General features: G+C 35.2%; 1 pseudogene; it reads right to left on the bottom strand.

The window, feature by feature from the left end:
* LOC122360413 overlaps positions 1-27,323 on the bottom strand; it is a 42,940-nt pseudogene that overhangs the window by 7,455 nt on the left and 8,162 nt on the right.

Here is a 27,323-nt window from a genome sequence, read left to right as displayed (position 1 = left end):
ATCGCACGGGGAAGTTAATGCATCAGCACTGAGGAGATAATTTGAGATATGTGGCCTGGAATAGATAAAATATTGGGATGAATGCTTTATCATACCTGCACATTCTGGGTTGTCCTCATTGAAGTTTACTGCAAAGTCATGTGAAACCTGAGGGAAAAAGAAAGAAAAAAGAAACAAGCTTCTTAGGCTATTTGTGGCAAGAATAATAATAATGGATAATGGATCATTTCCACCCAATGAGTCGAGAGAACAAAATTGTCACTTCCTGATAAACTGCTACTAAATATCACTTAGAAAAGAAGGAGAGGCAATTTTTCCTGTCCTATCGTGTTAAATCACATGACTTTTTTGATGTGCATGAAGGAATTTAAAGTAAAAACCACCTCAAGTGAACAAATTGTATTATATTTATATTTATTAAGAGTTTATTTTTAATTCAAACACGAATATTATGACCACAATATTCCGTTTTGAGTCAGAATATCAAACACATTTGAGAGGCTACTTCATTTATTGATCCGAGACACGACCAGTTTTAAACCATTCAGTCTGATTTAGTGAACTGGTTCACCCCATTCAACAAATAGAACCAATTCAAAACAATGATTTATTCATTCATTTGTTCTGTGAGTGTTGATTCTGGTGAAAACAAAACATACAATTTCTGGCAATATTGTCTAAAATTACACAACATCCTGTTAAATGGATTCTTGTTTAATCTCACAATCATGCTGTCTTGATTATAACAGCTGTTGTATTCTGTAGCTAAATTATATAACTTTCCCAGGCACCTGGGGCAGGATTCACGAAAATACTAAGAAATAAGATAACATTTTCTTTAAAAATGTATTTAAAATTCTTAAGAATTTTTCTCAAATATATTAAGTACATCTTAATTTTTAATTAGAAATTAACTGTCTTTATCTGAGTTAACACACAGCTGTACTAGTTTCATATTTTTGCCACCATTTTGCTGTCTCAGCCTCACATAATAAATAAATCAAACTTAAATCAATATTTAATATACATTTACTTATTTATGTGAAGTCAGTAGTCTTGAAATAAGCAGGATAAAGTAAGTTCAGCTGGTCAATATCGCTGGTCAATACCCCCTTCAGGGGATTCAAGACCCTTCACGTCACACTGTAATTAAACACATGTTTTTAATACTACTTCTTCAAATACTTTAATACTACTTCTTCAAATACATCCCCAGTCCATTCAATATATCTAGTCAAAATTAAGATGAAGCCTAAGATGAATACAAAACACACTCAGCTCAACACAAAGGCACATTATCTGTCGGAGGGAAATGAACCTGCTGATATTAGTTCATACATTACTCCAGTGGAAGCCTAATTAGAAACACGGTCTACTCTTCATCCCATTAATGAAAAAAAAACATTGTACCCCCATTGTTATAAATGATAAAGAAGTTACCTTGAAGTCCGGAGGTATTCGAGCACCAAAGCCAAACGCTGGGAACATTTTGTCACTGCATGGAAACAAAAACGGACAGGAGATTAGAGCTGGCAGGAATTGAGGATCTTGGGGATTACTTACCAAATTTCTCATCATGCTTTTCTGTCTCAGGGCTCTCATCACTGCTCATTTGTAATGGACACAGATTTGCATAATTGTTATTGTTAGTGCTTGCCAAATCAGCAAGTGCTGTGATTTCAGATTTCATCCCAACCGAACGCCCTGATGGATGTGTATTCATCGGGTTCTGGAGTGACGCCGAGCTCGACATGGTGCTGGAAATGAGCTTTTGAATGACCTTTCGGAGAATAACAGCTCAGCTACAGTGGTCAAAAACGCTGGGATTTAGCATGTTATCCAAAAACTGCTTCGGGTTTCTAAATAATCACCGACTGTTAAAATGCAAAGGCCACAGTTTTAATAAAATAAGGTTTGAAAATAACAAGCTGTCTGTCAAAATGTAACTCCCACCTTGTTTTGCTTTCTTTACCGTATGTATAATTAAAACAGGTCTAGGCTGTGGATGACATATTCTACTGTTTTTACAGCAAAATGGAGCAGCTTTGTAAATTAAGATCAAAATAAAAATGTTTTAACCACATTAACCACTCTCTATTTACTGTTTAAAGTGAAAAGCATTGTACGTTTTCAGTGTAATGATTTTATTATTTCACTACAAACTGTTATTCCCATTTAATCTCTGAAGTACAGGACATTACAATTCTTCATATTAGCTTTGTGCCTACAGCAGCATGTCAGTCACAGATTTAACAGAATTTAACAGAAGGTATTTCCTAAGGAAACTAGTCTCAAACTGGTTTAACCATAACATCATGTATAAAGTAATGTGTGACCTGCATATTGCTCTCTGTGCTCCAGGGCTTTCAGTTTTGAAAAGAAAAAAATCAGTCACTATGTGTAAAACACCCACTATTGCATGAAATATTTATATTTTCCTTCTTGTAAAAAATGTTCTTTGGTCAGAATACACGATGACTTCTAAATGGGCATCAATGGTGAATGATGCATCCACATCCACACAAGATTTTGGGACCATGCTAACCAGCCAAACCTTGACCCCTTGTTTCCTTCACATTTTTCTTCTCTTAGACAGCCTACACGTTACATAAAAAAATAAAACCCCAATGTTGGGACTTTACTCACTGTACTGTCAAAATACTGCACACTCTGAGAAAGAGAACTAAACTCACATGTGTGTGAACCTGAACAACTGAGAACCTCAAGAGCTGAAGTTGGGATTTGATTGGCTGTTTAGCCGGCTCACCTGTCATAGTCTTGGCAAATCTCCCCCACTGCGACTAAAGCTTTCAGATACTCGTTAGGCTGGTAGGGGTGGATGTAGTGTAACGAACAACTGTTTCTAGGATCCCCATTAGAGGCTGTGAAATCAATCGCTACCTGAAAAGACAAGCAGCAATCAAAGTAGTGCTTTGACGCTAATTACTCAAAATGTATACACCATGTGGAGAATCGCTACAGAGAGCTGTCTCCTAATGTCATTGACAGAGAGTAAACAGATTGTATAGAGCTGTAAAATGCACGAGTTTATGTAGGCGTGATGCTATGCATGCAAATAAAATATACCTGGCTTGTATAGTTATAACATACTTCTTAACACAATTTTCCCATTATATACCGTAAGTTGTGGACCAAAGTAGCATGGACTTGCTTCACTGACTTGTGATTGATTCATGATCATAAAACCCATGTCATTTTAAGTAGTGGTCCTCAAACCGTTTAGAAACCAATTTTAATAAAAGTGTCTAACACTCCATATCAGGGAAATATTTATACCCTGAAAGATCTCTATTAGCAACTCTTAATGATGATGCAGTCATATAATTTAATGTTTTTCAATGTTTGTGCTGTCTGTTTATATGTGTGTGTGTGTGTGTGTGTGTGTGTGTGTGTGTGTGTGTGTGTGTGTGTGTGTGTGTGTGTGTTTTTGAATCAAATGAGTCATTAAAAACCCATATGAATTTTATAGCATTTATCCTTAGTACTTGCACCAGCAACATATTTAAGCAGCAAAGGTTTGTACAAAATGCAGGTCTATGTGTTTTCTTTCTAGAGAAATATCAACGCTTATTAAAAATGCATGTTACATAAATTCATAAAACAAACATGTGATTAGTTTAACTGAAACTAATTCTAAAACCCTTTCAGGAAAATGTATATGAGAACAATTCAGAAAGAATGTATTGTGACAGATAATAAAAGTAATGAAACACTACGGTGCACACAAAGTGTCATGCAAAAATAACACTGCTGGTAGCAGGTGAGATAATTATTACTTTATAAATTATGCAAAAATAAACACTCAGAATGACAATTTGTTTTTCCTGTTCCCATTAGTATGTACATGGTAATGAATAATAAATCATGAGTGCTCTGACTAATAATAACATAATTCATTAAACAAAACTGCCTCAATCTATGCTGATTTCAGAGAGAAAATAAATAATAATGGATGATTGCTTTTAAAGACATAAACACAGATAAATGTGTTGTATCTGTCTGGACTTACTGTAAACTGTATTTGGCAACCACCCATGATGTAGTCCAGAAAGGAGTGCATCTTAATGATCTGTGGGTACAAAAGTACAGGTTATCGTGAATTCAAGCACTTTCGTGTTGCTATCTTCTTCTCATCACTTCTAATTTATGTCAACTATGATCAAATTCAGTCGCCATTTGCAGAACTGAGATCTCACATTTTAGCCGGATGGAATGACTTCTAGCTGTGTGAAGTTCCCACCTCCATCTACTGTAACCATCAACGCCTCTGCTGACAGCATGACACTGCCATTTTTTGAAATACAGGGCCTACGGGGAGGAGACAAGGTCCTCTAGAGAGCATAATTTCATGATGAAAAAAATATTACCTTGCACTGATTCAGAATGACAATCCCAGAGTTCTTGTAATTCTTCTTCTTGACTTTATATTTCGGGTTTATGCATTCCCACTGGACCTGTCATTGTTTCAAACATATAAAAAATAATAATAAAAACAAACTATTAGCTTTCCATCATTACTGGTTGGAGTGGGCGATCGAGACATCCTGGACACTATAATAGCTTCATTACAATGTGTGAGATGGTGCATAATCGCTTCCCATTGGCGCAGCGAAGGCCAAAAACAAGTGCTCTAGTCGACAATAGACTCTGAAAACAACAATTTCAGTCATAATAATGAAGAATGATGTCGAGCCTGGAAGCAATGTTCTAAAATAATTAGCAGACTCTGGTACTGATGCCTGCGGTATAGAGATACCAGCCTAAAGCATTCGGGACTTCACAAGAGAACGAGGTGTCATCCAGCTGTAACTGTGCATTTTAGCAGAGTTACAATTAACTGACAGCTTAAAAGACAATGACTTATTGTTTTCAAAATCAGAAGAGATACTAGCTTAGTCTTTAGCAGTAATGGTAATTCATTGGATCCATTTTTAGAGCAAGCTGCTCATTGTACACTATTTAATAGGGACTGAATACTCTTTAACACAGAATACTCAAGTATTGACTATTGAGGAGGACGTGGCCATTTTCTGTTTTAAAATTTTTACCATACAAAAATGCAATTATCCAGTTTGCTTAGTTTGTAAACAGCATGATGGTCACGAAATGTAATAATGCGCTAACTCCAAATTAAACATATAAAGAATTACTTAATGGACACTTAGAGACCTAGCAGGTGCAGGGTTATGAATTCTGATGTAACTCTTTTCGTGTGTTTGCCTGATGTTTAAAGTGCACAGCTTCACAGATTTTTTAGAACAGCGTTTCAAAGTCTTTCCATCAGCTGTGTCATTAAATTAAATCATGCTAATTATTCAATTACTCCACTTATAATTCCATTAGAGTGAATTGTTCGTTTGTTTTTGGTATGTGAATGTCAGGTCCTTCCTATGGGGAGACACTGCAAGCAAAAACCCTGTATTTTTCATGCGCCTGTCAAATTTGAGATTAGGGACTTTTGGTTTTTCATAAAGTATTTTTCAGACAAGTGGAAAGAAAACATCCAAAAGACAATGTTAAGTGTTTCTTTTATAACACGTCTATAACACATCTATTTGTGTCAAAAGATTTAAATGACAATACATTAAAGGCTGTTTTCTCAAAATGAGTTTTTTCTCCTACACTAAGCCATATATCTCCACTTCAGTAGTACTCACATACACTAGACGTTACATTTTTATCCCTGACTACATCCTAAAGGTTTTTCAGAGGGATTTGTTCATATATAATTGGCTTAATAATATAAAGCATTTTATTCCCCCCCAAAAAATGTCAAAATGTACTGTTTTTTGTATGTTCTACACTGTAAAAGAGAAAAAAATTGTATGTGCTACAGTATAAACCTGTTAAACAGTTAATGGTAAATTCTTTTCCATTCCATTTACAGGGATAAAGCGTAAATTGACGTTCCCAGAATCCCCTTATTGTATTTAATTGCATTCACTGTTTCTTCTTAGTTTTTGTTATCAGTTCTGTGTTTAGTGCTTGTGTGAATGACACTGTGTACCTTCTTTTTTTGCAGTAAGTAATTTTGAGTTTATAGAAGAGAATTTGGTTTCAAAGATTCGATCACTGAATCATTCCAAATCGATCTCTCTGTCTGTCTGTCTAGTTATCGATCTATACATCTATCTTTTTTAGATGATGAGAATATGTGAGAAAAATCCAGCCGTTCAGCTCAGGTATGCTGAAGGTAATTCTCCACAAAAACTTTTAAAGCATATAAGAAAATAAACTGACCCACATGAAGATCTCCTGATATAACCTCAATTCCTCTTTCATCTTTCACTTTCGCTGATTGCTCTTTGAACCAAACTAGTTCCTACTCATCAGAAGCTTAACCTGCTCTGAATATCTCACAGGGCCGTTTCAAATAAAGTCAACTTGGTAAAAAGAAAAGCTGCTCGCCTTGTAGATGGTGTTCTCGGTGTGCTGTTCGTGAAAGTGCTAAAATAAATCGATACATTTTTCATAGCAAATTTAAAAATGTTACCTGTCTTCCATCCATCGCTGATCGCATCTCTTTAAACGTAGCTTGAAACTCCCCTATGAAATCATGTTTCCCGTTCGAGTCCCAGTCCCACACTGTACACTGGATGTTAGGGCAAGAACACAAAAGGCTGAAATTTAATATGAATAAGGCATCTAAAGCAAGTATCACTAAAGCCTATGTGTTGGTCCAGTGGTATGCATGATTTAACTTGCGTCTTTGACTTTTTTTCATCTCATTTCAATTGATTTCCTCTTTCCTCACATTCCCCATCCTTCTCGAATACATTTGTTTTCTCTACAGATATATAGTTTGGATACCATTTTTCAGCATTCCTCTGGAGCAGAAATAAAAGATATTCTGATGGATGTGCACACCATCTACTGTTGTTGAACCCACTCTGGCTGCCTACATAGGGTCCACAGAGAACGCTGATCGCCACAAATGTCTGGAGCCCGAACACACGGCAGAAAGAACTGGAGCAGACTTATCATCACTGTGCCTCATGCATTCATGCATTAAACATAAAGTGACATTACAAATTAATTAAAGTTTGATGGTTTTCTGCAATATTCAGGACAACCGAGGGTTGACTTATATAATGTTGCTGTAAAAGATGAGATGTGTGCATAGTGTGTGCTTTTTATTCACAGTATTCACATTATTATACTTAGCCTAAGCAATTCCACCATCACATTTTCATATTTTTATAATGCAAGACGGAAATAAGTTGGACAAGCACAATTTAACGCTGATGTATGTAGTTTTTCTTGTATACCAGCATATGCCAACTACAACTGTAACTATAACCATTTGTAGCCATTTCATCAGCCTGAAAAAGCTGGACTATCTGTCCAAGCTACAGAAGTATTAATAGATACAGCGATGAAACCTAGATTAAAAAAAAGCTGTTTTAAAAGCTTTAAACACTTCAGCTTTAAACGAAAACTAATTCTAATCCATCAAATAATTCTAATTAATTAAAAAAACACTAATATGTCAAACATCTTGGAGGAAATTTAAGCAGTAAGGTAAAAAGCATACCTAACTAAAGAGCTGTAAAACCCTTCATAATGACTAGTATTTCAAAATTTGATGAACCCAGGAATGGTTGATTCTAATTCAGTGTTTCACTTTACTTAAAGCCTTTATGTATAATGCATAATAGAAAGTCATTGCAATGCATTAATTATGCCTTGACTTTATAATTATACATCTCATGAATAATTGTAACCTCAGCTGTCAAATTCTATCAACTACTTATCAATTAATTGTTACAATATGCATTTGGTTGTACTTATTTATGACAAGATGTTACATTATATATTATAAATTATTATAATGCATTATAATTTTTAATAACCCTTTATAATACATTATACATAAAGGCTTTGTGCTACCAAAAATCTTACTGAATCAAAATTTTTTAAAGGTAGTATTTACAGTATAAATAGCAATTTTAAAAAAGAAATTACAACTGAAGGACAAACACTTCACTTATAGCTGATTACAGGAGACAGTATACAGCAATATATGGTTATATGGTTGCTTTTTTGCAATTTTTATGTTCAGGTGTACTGGTTCTAGTCAGGTGTACCACAAACTATTGATGTGCGAACAGTGACATTAAGTATCCCACAGAAACGCTGAGAGCTGAATATTCATGATAGACTATGTCTGAAAGTGTCTAGGTCATCATTTAAACTCTTTTTAATAGAGAAAGTCAGTGTATACAACAAGAAAATTAATATTTCATTAGACCACAACCAATACGCTTCAGCGGAGTCATAATAAGGCCTGTCGAATATCGGCAGGATCCAATCAATCACAGTCATTATGAGTTAAGTTAAGGGTTCAGCCGAGCTTCTAAAAGGAAGACACGTTTCCCACACAGATCGCCTTTGCTCCGAGTGGTGTGACAGCAGCGCTTTAATGGACTCCTAAAGGGCAGGTCTGGGAATGGGGTGAGCTCCAGCTGTGAGCTGAGCCTAGTCCGTGAGTGATTCTGCAGATGGCATGGAGGAAGGCTGCTACTAAATGAGGCTGAGCCGTTTGCTTTAATAAGGTCTGGGTTTTGTTCAGTCATGAAGGGAGAAGGAAGGCCACATGCAGCGGTATGCTGATGCACTACAACAAGCAAGACGAGAGGCACACAGGTGCCCTTAAGAGATGTTTATAGGGGATCAAAAGCAACTTAAATGTTAAATGTTCTTGGAGTACACAGATTCCATCACTCCAGTGCAACGCTGGGCTTCAATGCTATTTTTTTTTTTAATGTGTTACATTTAGTCATTTAGCAGATGCTTTTATGCAAAGCGTCTTTCAAATTAGGACAATGGAAGCGATCAAAATCAACAAAAGAACAATGACAAATGCTATAGTAAGTCTCAGTTAGCTTAACGCAGTGCATGTACAAGATCATAAAATAGAAAAATAATAAAACTTCCACACATAAGCTTAAAATAAATCTATAAAAATATTAAGCAACTGTTTTTAAATGTTATAAAAAAATTTCTTAAAGATAGAATGACAGACTGTTCTGGAAATTATTTCTGAAAGTTAAATGAAAAAAAACAAACATGTCTCTAAATCTAGTAGTACATATGTTTTTAATATCGACCAGTTAATCAATGAATGAACTAAAGTAATATTTTTTGGAAAAGTAGCAGCAAGGGTTTATGCTGGTCATAATGTTTTCTGAATTATTGGCATGTATAAAGCAGACAAATTATTTTCCAATTTTTTTTTCAGATTTTTATCTAAAAAATCATTATTGTGGGGAAATGCATATTTATTATCATGATTATAATAATTTAACAGAGGGTACTTTAATTCCGATTCTTGCGAGAAGCTGCAACTTTTAAATATTAAATTGGTGCACTTAAACACATCTCAAACTTTCCCTGAGTAATTCCTTTCCCAATTAAGTTAAGCAGTCTTTGATGAAAGACGAACGAATAAATGAGGCAAGAGAAGGCCAGAGAGGGGAAAGAGCGAGGTAAATTAGCAAATGCACATATTTAAGCAGAACACAAGGGAATTCCTGGTGAATCCTTGCTGAAACAAATGCTCACCAATCCAATCCAGTCTAATCAGGCAATATCTAATCTCAACACACAAGGTGGTCCAGCAACACTCATTAAATTTCAAAACACCATGCAAATCAGCATTTTTCTGTACATACTTTATACTGTGATAGTTTTTAAAGTGTGTTATATAAAGGTAGATTGGTCTAATTTGAAATTGATAATTTGAGACTGATCATCGCAAATTGGTTGAAATATTTCTCAAGACGCAGTGTTAAAATAGTGCTTATATGTTTAAACCAGTAATACAAAAGGAGACGTATGCAACAGCATCTCACTAAAGAGTTGATATTTACTGGAAATGTACTGGAAATCGGAATACTGAAATGTACATCTACATTAATTCAATAATAAAATAACTTTTCACAAAGTGCTAAAGTGCCTTCCAAAGTTTTGTGAAATTATTGACAGGTAAAAAGCAGACCATTTTTACCTAAGAACAACTACATCAAATTACAAAAGCAAAGCATGTACTGCTAAGCTTCTTATAAGCTGCCATCTGGCAGGAATAAGAATTGTGAATGCTAATGTAAATGTAAAACTAAATTAAAACGGATCCATGTATTTATTTGTTAGTGTAAGTCAAATACACATTCATCAAGTGACATATTTTACCTTTAGTATTCGTTCATGGTCTCCACTGCAGAGTGAGTTAAGGGACGTCTTGAAGGTCTTCCACACTGGATTGAGGTTATTCATGACAGTCTGTACGCAGAGGAGAAGAGAGAGGGATTCGGTGTCGGTTAACCCCTATTACTGAGAGATTTTAAAGAGAAATGGTTGTCTTACTTCTGTTCTGTGTACTAGTTGCTGAGTATTGTCGTCATTCACCCTGTAGATCTCTAAGAACGGATCCGACTTGCTGAAAAAATCCTGAGAGAATAACAAACACAGATCAGTTGATAGCGTCATAAAAAAAGTGATTCTGGAGAATTTGCATTCCATAATATGATGCATCTAATGTGCATCTTTATTTAGACCAGCATCATGAAATATAATTTATAGCAACCCACCGCTTGTAACATGTTTTGCTAATTTCTTTAACTGTACCATTGTATTTAAATATTAGATATTTAGGCCGATCAATTTAATCTGCAAAAGTGGATCATTCATTCATAGGATGAGCATTTTATAACACTGCTCTTACACATATACCCCACTCTTTCCAGCGATTGCACCTGCTCTAAATTCTGCCTGCCTCTGTCATTGAAAATGAATTGTGTCCTTGCTGGTAACTTTTTTTCCAAGCAGCTCCCTGTGCTCCCACCATTTGAGGTCCCATCCCATCTCTCCTGCTATCTATCTGCTCAGGGGTCTCCTCACCTGATCAAATCTTAATATGGTGGGGACGAATGGGTCATTATTAGCACCATACAATATAGGCCAAGATGATCAAGCCACTAAAATTACATGATAAATGCTATCAAATGCCCCTAGTTTATTTGAAATCTTTTTATTATTTTTCAGAAACTCTCTTTTGGTCTAAATCTGTTTCTTTGCCTTTGCAACATATAAACTGCTATTTAAAACATATTATTATTACGCTTCTCTCAACAATAGTAAAATTTCTCCTTACATATAATATAATAAAAATCTACATCTACATCCAAATCTCCAAATCAAATCTACTAAGTCTATAACGATATTGTAGGGTAATGTGTGCTTCTAGTTTTATAACAACAGTTTGGATAGGATCTATTTTTGATCCTACATGTATAAGGCAATGTTCAAGAAGAAATGATTGATTCAGTGGAAGAGCTCGACTGTTCTGCAGAAAGTGAAGTCCTAATCCCCAGCTAAACACCTCTGGTGTGACTTTAAATGTAGACCTTGAGCCAAAAACTCATCAGCAAACACCAATGACTTGAGAAAGAAAGTATTAGAGAGAGAGAGAGAGAGAGAGAGAGAGAGAGAGAGAGAGAGAAAGAGAGAGAGAGAGGGTATAAAGAGTAGAGTACACATAGAGTACACACCAAAAAATGATTATGTGGAATATTATGACAATTTTAATATTTCTCTATTTTAATATTCTTTAAAATAACTTTATTATCATTAGAAACAATTTTGCTGCTAATATTTTTCATAGAATGTGATACTTTTTTCAACAGCATTTAAAAAAAATAGAAATCAACAAAATTAATCTTTACTATCACTTTTATCATTGTAACATATCCTTAATATTAATAAAAACTATCTACATATTCTTTCTTAAATTCAAATTAACATTCTTAGCATAACTTTTTTCTTTCAAAAAACAGACTGAACTTAAACCTTTTTTAAATATATAAACACACACACATAATTTCTGGTATCTATGCTAAAAAAAAAACTAATATTCTAATGAAGTATTCTGAGTAAGTAACAAGCAATACTCAACGAACCCGAAAAATATTTCCTTTCTTTTAAACTATTCTCAGCAATTACATCACATGAAATATGCATACACATGTCCCTTTATCGCACTTGTAATACTGTATATTGTGTAAATCTCAAACTGCAAAACTTATCATTATCTGCTGACAATAAAAAAAACTATGCTTTTCTTGAAGTTTCCCACAGTAGCAGATTTTCCTCAGTTAATTATGCCTATAAAACGCTTTTCCTCAGAGGACAGCGGCAGGTATGCTGAATGATCAAAACCGCACTGAATCACCAGGAGCCATTTTCAGGACTTTCAGATCTTTCCGAACAACTTTAACACATAAAAAGAGCCACATGCACAGAAGAGTCACAACAGACCACTCACAGCTTAGTATTCAAAGATGTCGTTTGCTACAGCAATGTTCTCTTATAGGCATTCAGCCAAAGTTTAAGATGTGAGAATGAAACAGCAACTTATCAAAAGTTATCAGAGAATCTTGAGAGCCTGGGTCTCTGATCTCTCTTCCAGTCTAGAAGCTTAATCAAAGTTTTAATTACTCTGATGCAGAGGATATGATTTTCACTGAAGGATTATGACTTAGGAGAAGAAAAGGACTCTTAAATGAAAAGTGATTTAAAGGAGGCTTTCCTGTTCTACCTTTTGACGCCCTGTCAAGCAGCAGTACGAGACGCTCTGTGTGAAACTGAGACGCTCCTGTGGATCATTTGTTATGCTTGTATTAATCCCTCTTATTAATTTTAGTCCAATGTAATTACCCTACTGACAAGAGTTGATTGTGTCTCCCACAGGAATAGTACTCTCTCTATCACTCTCTCTCTTGCACTGTCTTTTCTCAACTGTCTGACCGCATTTCCGAGTATGGGGATTCATCAAAGCTCAAATTTATTTTTAACAGCATCCCTGATCATTTCTGTCCGATCACAATAGTTTCAGCGGCTCATGTCACATTGCTCTGTTGATCCACTCACAATGAAAAGCAAACTTTGCCATGAGGCTGTTATTGAATGATGGGCGAGTTAAATTATATTTGACACTTGACAGCAAACCCAAGTCCCAATGCAAGAGAACAGAAAACATGCTCAAGCACAGCCACAAAAGAAATTCAAAGGATCAGAGAGATGATGAAAAAAAAAGTTTTATTTTAAGAAGTTAAGAAGTCTCTAATGCTCATCAAGTATGCATTTATGTGATCAAAAATACAATACAACAGAAATATTGCGAATTTTTAAAAAAATTTTTTAATGTTTTCTAACTTAATATAGTTTATTATGTATTATTGTGACGTAAAGCTGAATCCTTTACATCACATAATCCTTCAGAGATTATTCTAATATGCTTATTTGGTGCTCCAGAAACATTTTTATATGATCAATGTTAAAAACAGCTGTTTGATTTAATATTTTTGTGGAAATAATATTTTTTTCTGAACTCTTTGATTAATAGGAAAATTAAAGGAATTAATTTATTTGAAATAGAAATATTAAAACTTTTACTTTCAATTTAATGCACCAAAAAAAAAAACTATTTAAGCAATAAAAAAACATTAACACTTTATTGTATGGTTACACCTATTGGTTGCTTATTAGCATGCATATTACTAGAATATTAGCCATTTATTAATGTTAATTAAGCACATATTAATCCCTTATTCTACACAACCTTATTCTACATCCTTAATCCTACCCAATACCTAAACTTAACAATTACCTACTAACTATTAACTATTACTATTAGGAATGTTTTTGTGGTAACTTTTCTAGTGCTATGGAAGTCAACGGGGACTTAATTACCAGCATTTTTCTAAATATCTTCTTCTTTTATAAAGTTAGGTAAATAAATGATAACAACAGTTTAATTTTGGATGGTCTATCCCTTTAAGTGCATTGTTACATAAGATAATTTTATATTCTGAATAAAAGTGCACAGGAGGTCTTCCTACCTTATCATCCAGCTTCCTCGCACTGAATGAGAGTTCGACATAATCGTTATTTCCTGTCAGCTCCTCAGCAGTGATCTGGAGAGATACAGAGTGATGAATTGTTTTCAGCAGAAGAGAAAACAGAATCAGAAGCTAACCACGAAGACTGGCATTTGTTTTATAGATCTCATTCTCCTCACCCACTGAGCTTTACATGTTCAACTATTGCTGCTGCGTTCTGTCAGTGTGCATTAACAAGCACCTCAGGCTATTTTCTGCAATTTTTGTTTCATAGCTCGCATTCAATTCCACATCTGACTGTTCTGGAAGGTTCTTGTGTACTATGAGAAGTCGTTCTAGCTGTGTTCAATAGTGGCATTGATCATTCTAAGCAAGTGCAAAGCTTTTAAAGGTTAGACCATGAAATGTTTGTGCATGGTCATTTGCTGGTGTTGTGCACTGCTGGATGTTTGCATAAGTAGAGTGTGAGAGAAAGCAAACAGATAAATATGGGATTTGGGTGCTCACCGTAATAGACGATTTCCCAACTGTGTTGCCCTGTTTAAGCAAGGCTTTGGTGAATTTTCTCTGGGAGACGATCTATTTGGAGAAAAATAAGATATTTTAAGTCGTTCAGAGGCCGCCTTGATTTGATGGACAGACCACGCACAAAAAAACAAGAATATGTGCAGAACGTAGCACATAATAACACCTCAGGGAGAATTTGGCATATAAGCTTAGTTCATAATTACACCACGGAGTCTTATCCACTCCAGATAAGTGCTTCATTATTAGCTGTTAAATATTTATAAATAGGAGGGAGAGCTTTGGTTTTATTTCCCCTAGAAACTCCGTATGAGTGAGTGTCAACACCTCGCTTTCTCACTTTATTAAACACAGCTCATTTCAACAATTATACACTAACCTCCCCCCTCCAACCAAAACAGACTGAATTAAAACAAACAACCCAGTTCCTCTGAGACAAAAGCGGCCCTAGAAAGTGGCTTTGATGCAAAAAGATAAACACATGAATATTGAACAAAATGAATATTGGCATCGGTTATACACTTTAAGCTACTAGCAAATTCTTTACTGAGAAACTGCAAATCTTAACCATCTGGCGGAAGATCATGTGTCTGGTTTTCCATTTGCTCAAACTGCAGATAAGAGAATAGCATGGCCCATCTGGGCCGGCCGTCCTCCCCACACTGAGCCAGATACACAGACAGCTCACGTTTCAAAATTCAATCACCCGTAAAATGTCTGGAAATGCTCTTAACGGTTGTTGGTGTGATTATTTAATTAGGATGCTTCATCTGATTTGGGCACAATGCCGACCCCACTCTTCCCTGACTGTGTGCAATCAGCGATCATGTAGAGATCCTGTAGCAAAATGATCATTGCCAAGCAAAGTAGACAAACCATAATAACCACACATAGCCCGCTTGAATATCTGTGCTCACTTGGCCCAGTGTGCACTCCATGGCTCCCAAGCAGTCTGCCTCTCTCATGCCATTATGACTGCTGCTGATGTCGTGGAGCTCGTAACGTAGTCGCTGGACCTCTTCGAAGTAGAAGTCCATGGTGAAGACCTTAGAAAAAGTGGGGTTTATACAGCTCCGAATCACCTCTGTCCTGTCCACCTGTGAACACACCAGAAAACAATTATCTACTTTATGTTCAGAATAGCTATTTTTTCCGCAGTATGTACACAATGCATGGAATACAAGATCTTTATATCCTCACATTTGAAGCAAACAAGAGGGTATACTGTACTGCAATGCGATTTTTCAGGTGCAATGAATCATTTTGCAAAGTGATTGGTTCACACCATATACAACAGGTATTATTTTCCAGTTGGGCTGAATTCACTGTAGGGAATGTTCAGAAGAATCTCTGCTGGATTAATTAAGTTTATCGCTTTCAAGTAGGATTTCTAAGGTCAATATTTAATCTCAGGACAAGCTGCCTGATTAGGAAGTCAAAAGATATTTGACAAGTATTGATACGCAGGACCAGATCGACATGGAATCAGTGATCTGGGAAGTGACCTTAAAGAACTGATCAATTACTGTAATCCAATCCATTTCTACTTATCTTACCATTAACCAGGAAAACCAACTCTAGTTTCTTTTCTTAGCGCACTTATCCTAATTGCTCTAATCAGTCTCAACTAAAGTCCCTTTGAATTGAAACAATCACAAAACTGACAATTACTAATAGAAGATGTAGCAAAGCTTTTGATACAGAGGATGCAGATAAACAAAAAACTTAATTAAGTACACTCGTGAGAATATGGTATGCTTAATCACTCTCATTAAGACAATTTGAAATGCCATATAATCATCAGAAGTTAACTTTCGTAAAGCTCTTTCGAATGAAACCAGTAAATGTAATAAATCTCAGAGCAAGATGTCACTGCTAAATCCCTGTTCCTGAAGAATGTATCTGCCTCTCACCTCGTACAGGCAAAGAAAAGGGTTCTGTTTATCTGACATCCCTCAGCCGCCTAGTCATGGTTTAGTCTCAGTTGTTTAACTTTCCTCAGGCAGCTCAGAGACGCAGGATTCTGCTCTTTTTCATTTCAGTCTGCTCTCTGCGAGGGGTAAACACCAAGCTTGCTTGCTTCCTTTCTGACAGAGAAGATATTTTACCATTGAAAAAGATAGAAAAAATTGTAAAATGTCTATCATAATAATGTATTTCATTCATGCAAAGTGGATGTTTACTGAACTGTATATGTACTGTTATGAACTGTAAGCTCACATGAAAATGTAATTTTCAATCAAAACCCATCCAAGATGTACGACGAGTTGCATCCGAGATTTACAGTGTTGCTTCATGCTTCATTATAGATTAGTATTTTGTAAGTGACTGTTTAAAGTTAAAATGCTAAAATAACCGATTTGTTTCTTAGAAACATGCAGCTTTTTACTTCACAAGATGTTAATTTTATTGGATTCCTTGGGTGAGCAAACAATGTAATTCTACATTTCTGTTCAGATGATTTAAACAAACTCATATCTATCTTAGATGGCCTGAGGGTTTCAAGCCAGGTTCTAAATTACAACTTCAGCCTAATTTTTTCATATCATATTTATCCAAATCTCTTTTTTTTAAATGTTCACTTCAACATCAAAATAGTTACCCATTTAATTTGCACCAACCATCTGGAGACACCGCAATTTCTCATCATTAAGATCTAGAAATATTTTCCTGACTCTTCCAGGTGTTTGCTCTTTGTGTACAGGGGCTTCCTCGGGGCAGCTGGCACTGTTTTATTGGGAAAGCTGCTTGTGCCACCTACTCAGAATTCACCTGGAAGGAATAAACATCAATCGAGAAGGCATGGACCTCGAAGCAGCTGTTTATTTCTGCTGCTGAATATGCAAATATATCTCACTTATCAAAGTGGAAATAGTACAGTTCTGATGATGACTAATATACATCCATTCTCCGTCTAATTGTTGTTTGTACAGGGAATATTCTGACACTGCTGTCAGGAAACATCTGCTCTGCTATACATCAGGCAACTTGTTAACCTCTCAGAACGCGCCTTGTGACTATTCATCAGAAAAGCACTAATTGCCTCTATTTTGTGACATCTTGACGTTTATTAAAAAAAGTAAACATTTAAAGAGCATGTTAAGATAGCCAAAAAAACTTGAGTTGTAAAAGGATTGGGAGAAAATGCGTAAACCTTAACAAACATATCAAAATAAATTGAGTAAAATGAATGAAATTGTCCTTTTTTTTACAATGAGCAAATGCCCTGTAAGCAGATTTCACACAATTTTGTTGACCATAGGAAGTCCATAATTAACCATAAATAAGTATATATCTGTTGTTACAAGCACTACTTTGGTTGTAAGACCTAATTCTGAAAAAGTTAAATAAATAAATAAATAAATAACTTCATTTTACCTGTTTACAATAAATTTTCATTCAAAAGTTAAAATTAAATTAGTTACAAAAAATATTAAATTAAATTACATTTTCACAAATTTATAATAATTAATTAAACAACAAAGTAATTTAATTTAATATAAAATTTTTATATTTTAATTGTATCTCCAAACGGTGTCAATTTCAAAACAGAAACTGACACAAGGGAAACTGCAACTTTATTATATTATTCAAGCAAGCACAATAATGTCAATAATGTTAGAATGGCAAAAAAAATTTGACCAGTCCATTTCATCGTTCACTGATCATAAATCAGCCCTAACAGGATTTTTCCTCAGCCAAATAAAAATGAGACCTGGAACCAGAAAAGCAGAGCCATCCCAAGCCAAGCCTTCCATTCATGAATCTTCCATCACACTCCCATACACATCAACTAGCAGATCCCACATGACAATTTCTGGCAAGAGAGGTATGGACAAGCCAGCTTTTCAAAAAAAAAAAAAGACATGTGTCCACTCAGGCTTAGAAAAGTCCCTTTATGCCTGCGTAAACAGGGGCCTGAGTCCATCGCTACACTGGACTGACAGTCTTTTGGCAGTGAGGGGCAGAGCAGTCAACACATAGACAGCAGAGCTCTGGAGATACCAATAAATATTCAAGACACCATTGTTGGAAAGGCTTCTTGTCATTCAGCTCTACTTCACTGGACCTGCTCAGATGGTGATCTATATCAATGCGATGATTATACAATTATGGCAATAGTGCACAATTTGAAATTCTGAGATAACATACTGACTATAATATTGTGTTTTACCTTAAACTGCATTTTTTAAATTTAAAATAACTATATATAGCCTTTTTAAATATTATTAATGTTTAAATAACCATGTTCTATTTTACAATGTCATTTATTCATGTAATCCTAATTTGGTATAACATTATCCTTCAAAAATTAAAAAAATGCTGATTTGGTGTTAATGAAACACTTCTTGTCCTTATCAGTGTTGAAGACAGTTGTGCTGCTTAATATTATACCAGGATATAATATACCAGGATAATTTTTTATCAAGATTATTTGTTGAATAGGGAGAACATCTTTACCCTCAATTTTAATAACAGTAAATATTAACATTGCTTTTTTATCTCTTTTAGTAAATTATTTACTAATGTCATCACTAATTCCTTCTTTTTGTTAAGTGTGTATAATGCACAACGGAAATATAAAGCTTATAATTTTATAAATGCATTTCCATGTATTAAATATAGTGTATTTAAGCTGTAAAATTGTTAAAATAAAATGTCACAATCTTTTTATAGCTGCATCAGTGGTATCTGTGGTATGATTCTGTTGTAATGACAATTTAACAATTTAATATAACTTTACACAAAAAATAAATAAATAAAATGTTTAGTAAGTATTTTTAATGCTAACATTCATATATTTTTCTTTGTGGCGGTAAAAAATGTTTTGGATTGGCCCAAAATTGGGACAAAAATACAGAAATATAATCAACATCACACCAGAAATGCTGCCAGGTGAGCTTAACTTCTAATAATCATAGAATATGCTTTGAATATGGCCCAGAAATTGTAACTTTGTTACCAATTACACATTGTTGTGTAAGCATATTAGGAATGTCTGATCTACTGAAACAGCATGCAAAACAAGCTACTATAAATGTTTTCACACCAGCCTCGTTTCTTGGCCTTTCTTCTGAGTGTGATACGCCGGATGGAAGTTTGGCAAGCATAAGCATATTTCATAAGGTTTCATCACATCCATTCTCACACATAGCACACGCACACGCACACACACACACACACACACACACAAAGTCACAAATAGCACTGCCCCAAAGGATGAGCCTCAACATGTGCAACATCCCCCACACAAGGGTCTAATTTTCCCTGGAAGCCACATTTACCTTCCTTTCCTCGCATCTCTGCACATCTCAGTCAGTACATGCGCAACCACCTTCATTCTGCATTGTTAATGGACTGCTTCTCCTCATTAGCCCATCAGCGGGAGAGAATGGAGGTTTTCTCCAGGGCTCATCAGTGTGGCCCCATCTTCCCGCTTATGAGAGCAGGGCCTGAGGTGGAGGACCGCAGGGCACAGCAAGAGCTATCATTAACCGTTTCAATTGCACACCATAGCACCACAAATAGGATGTTTACCCCGCTCTCACATCACCGCTCAGTCTGTTGAGCGGCTCAAATAAGGCAAACCTGTTTGAAGAAACGGTTCCTTCATTTAACGATGCAGCTATCCATTTTAAATGAGGCAAAAAGGAAGAGTGACACAACTGAGATCTCGCTTGCTGTCTTTGAACGCCTGTGAAGCCAGTAAACAAGGGGTGGCAGAAAAGTGTATTTTTCAAGGAGGACGATGAAAGGATGGAGGAGGAACAGACAGAAAGTGTGGCATTCAATGGCTATTTGGAGAAATATGAATAGCATACTAGCAAAATTTCACAAAGCCACACGCTCAGATGGACTATTCAAAGTGTGATGAATAAAGCAAAAACTGTGCACCTTTTTTTTTTTTGTTTTATTAAATGTAAATAAAATTGTTTCAAATCAAACACACGAATGCCCAAAAGTTCATTTTTTCCTTCTTTTTTTTATTCTGCAAGCATGCATTAAATGTAATTAAATGTTTATATGTTTCTATTCTTATATTTTATGTTATATATATAAATATATTTTATATATAACATTACATATATTTATTAAATATATGCATGTACACATTTGCATTTATATATACTTAATAAATATACACAGTATACACATATATTATGTAAATAAAACCTTTTTTTATGTAATCAATCATGATTAATCATATTGGTGAGCTTAAAAAAGTTTACCAGCCATAAAAAAAATGTTGATATTCTACATAAAGAAAATATTTATTAATTACTAGTTTTAAAACATATCAGGTGGTATTAGAGACAATACAGGAGGAAGTGACAGACCACTCGTATAAAATGAAACGTTTTATGCAAACAAAGCGGACCTGAAGGAAAGCGACTTCAATTAAAGAAGCCGAATTTAATACAATTGTTATCTGATGTTATTTTTCACTTGAAATTCATTCTCAATATATAATATTTCTAAGCAGTTTTAGAGGGTCTTTTGAAAAGTAAGCAGAGCTATTCTGGCATATTAGAAAACAGCTACCTGAAGTAGTTATCAAGAATTTACATGATTTACAGGGACTTCGATCATGTATACACAGTATGTAGTAGGCTAGTATTATATTTAGAATTTCTATCAACACACACTCTTAATTAATGGTTTAAAGCATTTTTAAAATATAACAGCTAGTGAGGCAACATGCTGCAAGAATATGTCTATATCCAACAGGGAGAAACTTTCGAATTGAAGTTTGATTGTAATAAATTAATGATGGTGAAACAGAGCTCCAAATGCAAAAGAGATGTTCAGCCTCAGTCCATCTTGTAGACATAAAGGACAAAAATACCATGTATGTGCACATGGAGGGGTGAAAGAACAGAATGGGAACACACAGGGAAAGGACATCTTCCATCACATTACTGACAGATTGTAATCATCCGTGCCCAGATGACCCACGTCTAGCTGAATGACTCTATCAGTCTGCTATGTTTACTCTTACGCTTCATGAATATTGAAATTATTTCTTAAATGTCACTGAAGTTGAGGAGCGCTGCATCATGATAAGGCACAGCTCATTTAGCAAATGCCAAAGCAACAAAAAGTTGAACCGAGAAATATGCCTCTCAAATTCATGAGTACTACACAAAACCCAAAGGGAAAAGGATAAAAAAAATAAAAATGTTTACACGGAGAGAAGAAAAAGATGGAAAGAGAAGAAAGACAAGCCAGGATAAATGGCTTTCAGAACAGACATATAAATAAATAAATAAAATGATCACATATTTTATCTCACACACACACACACACACACACACACACACATATATATATATATACACTCACACACATATATATTAAATATACATAATAAAATACTAAATACTAAAATATTAGATTTTATGAAGCTAAATCTTAAAATTCTTCCTTCATATTTTTGTATAAACAGTTGTAAAAAAGAAAGAAAGAAAGAAAGAAAGAAAGAAAGAAAGAAAAAAGAAAGAAAGAAAGAAAGAAAAAAAGAAAGAAAGAAAAAAAAACTTTTTCAGCAAGAACACATTAAATTGATCGAAGGTTATAAATAAACAGTTTAAGAACCATTATTAATAACTGTATATAAATAATAATTGATAATAACAAAGCACTAAACAGAGCTCTTACTGTATGTTTGATGAAACAAGTGCAGCCTTTGACTAGTAAGTTAGAAAGCAACTACCTAGCCACCACTCAGATTACTCACTTAGTAATGCCCTAGCAACAGCTCAGGACTCCTTAGCAATAACATATCGAGCACAACACACTAGTACAGCCACAGTGTCATCACAGCAGCAAGCGATCGTGATATGAGAATCACTACTACGACATCACTACAGCTCGCAGCTACAGACATACAGTTCTGTCACTCTTCTTACATCAATATCCAATTATTGCAGACCATGAAATCAGTCTTGATCAGTCCGAGTGAAACCTAGATTGCCCCCCGAAGGGAGCGATATGGAGATACGCTATCCTTATTCAACAGGAGTGCTCCCTGCTCCTGTGATTGGCATTCTGGGTAGATGAAAGAACAGCTCCAACTGCCACAGTCATTCAGATGTGCGAGTGAATGCTGTCGCTGACAGTCAGACTCTCATCTTCAGTTCTGCCTTTTGTCTGATTATTGGTGAGAGCTGACAGCCAGGGCACTGGGATCTGACACGCTGACAGGTCATTATAGCCGTTGGCAATGTAACATTGGACCCGGACATTTTTGGTGTGTTGCTCGGATAGCATTCAATTTCAGAGAAACTGAGAGGGTGGTGTCAGTTCTCTGAGAGCTCAGATTATGAGGCTCTTTGAGCGAAAACACTTTTATTTAGTGCTGTTTCTTACACACAGAATTGGTAATGAAGTGTAGCAAAACATAGGATCCCACAGCGTTTGACCGATAGTTTTATGATTACTGGATAAAATAATTGTATACTAATGCACTCATCAAGTCAATTTCTAGCCAGTGGCGTATTATAGACTATATATATATATATATATATATATATATATATATATATATATATATATATAATTAGGATTTGGTTATTTACATGTAATTACACATATTTTATTGTTAATATAATAGTAAGTACATGTGATATATAAAGTGTTTCAAAACAATAATCGTGAAAAACACAACACTGCTACAAAACACAGTCACGCACCCAAAACAAATGAACTGCTGTCTCTGCGTAAGTAAATAACAGAGCAGCTGTAATAACAAAAAAAACACTGTAAAAACACGTACACAGACTGTACAGCAGATGGCTTTTTGAAATGGAGTATGGTTGATCAGACCATCACTTGTCTCCAGTCCATTCCAGCTCGCTGTCTGACAGCTAATCTAACTACGTTAGGGAAATCTCTTTCGCAGGGAATGTAATTTCAGGAACATGGATTTTAATGGAGAGAAGATAAAAAAATTGCAGTAAGTGAAGTCAGGAAGCAAAAACATCTACCTATGAATCGTCGCTTCCAGCCATTTCATACCATTAATGTTTTAAAAGTTGCATGTTTAATCGAGAAAGATGAAAACATTGAAAATGAAAAGTCGGAAAGAGACTGATCACTGAAAAACTTATAAGGCCATTTACCGGATTTAAAGCACACAGATTAGACCAAGTTGCACAGGACCAATGAGCAGAAGCCTCTTTGAATGGAGCAGCCGTGTAGGAATCGCACTTTCAGCACATTTTCAAGGGTGCAACATGAAAACGGACCGAGTGCATTAGAGGCCCTTCACCCCAGAGACTGAGGGACCATCGTGACTTACTGCACACGGCCTAGAGTGCCTTCTTTGTGATTCAGAGCATGGAGGATTTGTGACCATCTCTCTCTGCTTGATGGTGCTCGAGCTCTGAGCAGCTGCAGTGCTGCAGTGGGCTAATCGCAGGCAGGGTCAGCGGCAGGTCTTTACTCTCTGTGACTGCCGCAGTTTAAAAGCTTGTTCAGACACACAAGTGCTTCTTCCTGTACTTACAGTCATTCAAGAGCCTCCAGCTAAACAAACAAACACTAATCTTAATCAAGGGTCAACAGACAGCCACTGCTGATTCTGAGATCTCAAAATGCAACACTATTGACAGACAGCATGTTTTTTTATAAAAACCCATTAGCTTTTAAAGTACGTTTATGTTAAATTTTTATGGTTGGTAAGAATCTTAGGTTCAACAAAGGTACATTTATCTGATTAAAAAAGTAAAACCAGTAGGTTTACAGTTTAAAATAGTTGTTTTCTATTTTAATGTATTTAAAAATGTAATTCCTGTGATGATGGAGCTGAATATTCAGCAGCTATAACTTAACTTCAGAAATCATATTGAAACATTTCTTGTTATTACCAATGCTGAAATGCTTGTGTTGCTTAATTTTTGTTTGAAATCTGGTCACACTGTATGTTAGGTGGCCTTAACTGCTATGTATTTACATCAAAAAATAAATACAATACACTTGTGTTCATATTATAATGCAAAACACTTTTGCTGCTACTGAGGTGGGATACAGTTTAAGGTTTAAGGGTTGGTTAATGTATAAGGAATGGTTCAGCAGTGAAATTATACAAGTACAGAAATTTATTACGGATGTAATAGATATTTTTTAAAATATAAGTACGATATAAAAACATGTATATACACAATAAGTGCATTGTACCAAATGATTAATTTAAATGTAAGTACATACTAATTAAGGCCACCTAATAAAAAATGGGACTGGAAATTTTGACACACTATTTTTTCCAGGATACTTGGCGGCACAGAACATTCAAAATAGCAACATTTATTTGCAATATAAATCATTTGCAGCATTAAAAATATATTCACTGTCGCTTTTGATCAATTTAAGTCATCCTTGCTGAATAATAGCCTATTCTTTTTTATTGATCACAAATGTTTGAATGTTACTGTGAATCATATATTTCTGAACTTTGTCAACCCCAAGCCTTTTTCACAGCTCCAGATGAATAAGGGATATTCTTGGTAGCAAAATACAGACCGAATTTAATTAACACTGTCATACTTCAGCTAAAGATTTGATAATGGCTCCCAGTGTACAGTTGGAAAGTGAGAGATGAGCTATGATACGGAGAGAAACTATCACAGTGGGATAATCCACTCAAATTAGATTTAGCCAAAACCCACGGATATGAAATTTAAGTCATTGGTGCACTCAATACAATAGCATGCATAAGTGACATTTTCAGATAAATGAGTCCGACCCATAATAGTACTGAATACTGGAGGAAACAGGTTAAGAGGTGCGAAGAGAAATGCAATTCCCACTGCAGTAAATCGCATTGCTTGTGTTTGTTGAGCTAGAAATGTAAATTTGCTTCAGGCAACATCAGAGATACCAAATTCCACGCTATTACTCTCTTAATAGACATTAGCTTATAGCTCATAAACAAGGAGTTTTTACTCTTTGAAAACGTCTTTGGTTTATTAGCTTTATTTAACAACATTAAACACAATTTCACAAGCAATCCCGTTTAAAATCTTGAATGTAGTCTCTGGGCATTTGGACTTGGAAAAATTATAAATAAGCATGATGCAACAAGCTCAGCTATAGCGGGCCCTTAAAATCAAACAGCGCAGCTAAACTGAAGACGTTCTTCAAATGTTCTTCATGGTGCGATCTCCAGGAGGAATGAAGAGGTCCTTTGAGAACAGGTACGAAATGTCGCAAAAATGAACATTTTACAGCATGGTTTCCTTCAGAGACACTTGCACACATTCAAAGAGCAGAATCACCATAAGTGAATATGTGAATGTCTAATGAGATTGCGAGTGGTGAGAACAGATTCCCGCTGGTGAGCTGGCGAAGCCTTCATAACCTGACAGGGAGATTTCTGCGAGAACATATGCCACCTGCTTCTCTCGCTCATTCACACACACACACACACGCATGCTCTCACACTTTCACCTACAAATACATAAGACCTATATACCTACACCTATATATAACTATCTTGAAAGCTCAGGCAGGTTGTCAACAATCAAGCATACACGAGAGACCTTCAGTAAATAATATATTAGGATAATACTCAAAATATGCATGTTCTCAAACTACGCTTAAGTGGCAGATTATGAGGCAAAACTGTGAATTTGTGTCATGCCTGAGGTATTTGCGTAGGTTTTAAAATCAATTAAACTATACACTGGCACTATGTTTTCACCTACACACTGAAATTGCCTGTTGGCTGAAAAGTTGCTCAGCTGAACATTATTTATGCAATAATTTTTCCAGTGACTTTTGTAAACGTAAAGTTCAACAAACATCTTCCAGGGTTATTACAAAACAACTAAAACAAAAAACTTTTTAGTTTCTACTTTTAACATTTAGCACCAAAATAGCAAAAATGAAAAGTGCCCTGGTTCTATATCTATTTCAAACAAAACTAATAAATACAAAGCAACTTACTAAAACCTCATTTAAAAACCTTAAAAAATACAAATGAAAAACATCAAAATATGAATAAAAATGATCTCATATTTCACTTCTCAACATGTAAAAATGTTCAGTATTAATTTTGGTAGGGGCATTTCTACACATCTATATCAAAACCTATGCTCATGTGAGATGCTACGGTGTGAAAAAGAGTGGAAAATTGGAAGCAAACAGCAAAGGAATGTGTGAAAAATGTAATGAAAAATGCATTGATATGGTCCCCCAAAAGAATTAGATAATCTTACTAGCTAAAATGATTTTATTCTGTCACATAACTAGAAATTTTATGCATCAGATTGGAACCACAAATCTGAAATACATAAACCTCAAACCCACCTCCAACCACTGGCCATGGGACTGCATTTTGATGACCACGCATGGATCCGGCTTGGAGAGGGCATCCCTGTCTGAGATGCCTTTGCAGGTGACCCGCAGCTCTACTTTGGTCAGGCAGGGGCTGTTAAAGAGGCCCAGAGAATTGGCTGCAGACTCGTAGATGTCACTCATGTTTCAGGAAATAACTGTGATGAAAGGGGGGAAAAGTAGTTGTTTTTTAAATTCAGTTTTTCTTTTAGCAGTCAAAGCAATGTTATTTATTACAAATAAAATATCACAGATAAAATACAAAAATGGGTGTGACGAGCAAAGAAACTGCCAAGCTTGTTTGCAAAATGTATTTCTGTGGACTATAAATTAGTGATGCACAATACGCAAATAAAGCAAACAATGCATACATTGACTTTTAAAGCCAATTTTTGTAAAACGTGTATAATTTTTCACTGGAATGTTTTATGCTTGTGCATTTATACTGAAACATATGAGATTTATTGAGCTGATGTTTGGGAAAATCATACTCCACACTATCCCAGTCAGTTATAATATAAAGTGAATCAGCTGCGAAAGAAA

Source organism: Puntigrus tetrazona, chromosome 16 (genome assembly GCF_018831695.1).
Source record: "Puntigrus tetrazona isolate hp1 chromosome 16, ASM1883169v1, whole genome shotgun sequence".
Lineage (NCBI taxonomy): Eukaryota > Metazoa > Chordata > Actinopteri > Cypriniformes > Cyprinidae > Puntigrus > Puntigrus tetrazona.
Note: the sequence above shows the minus strand (reverse complement) of the source record. Positions and strands in the feature narration are given on the sequence as shown.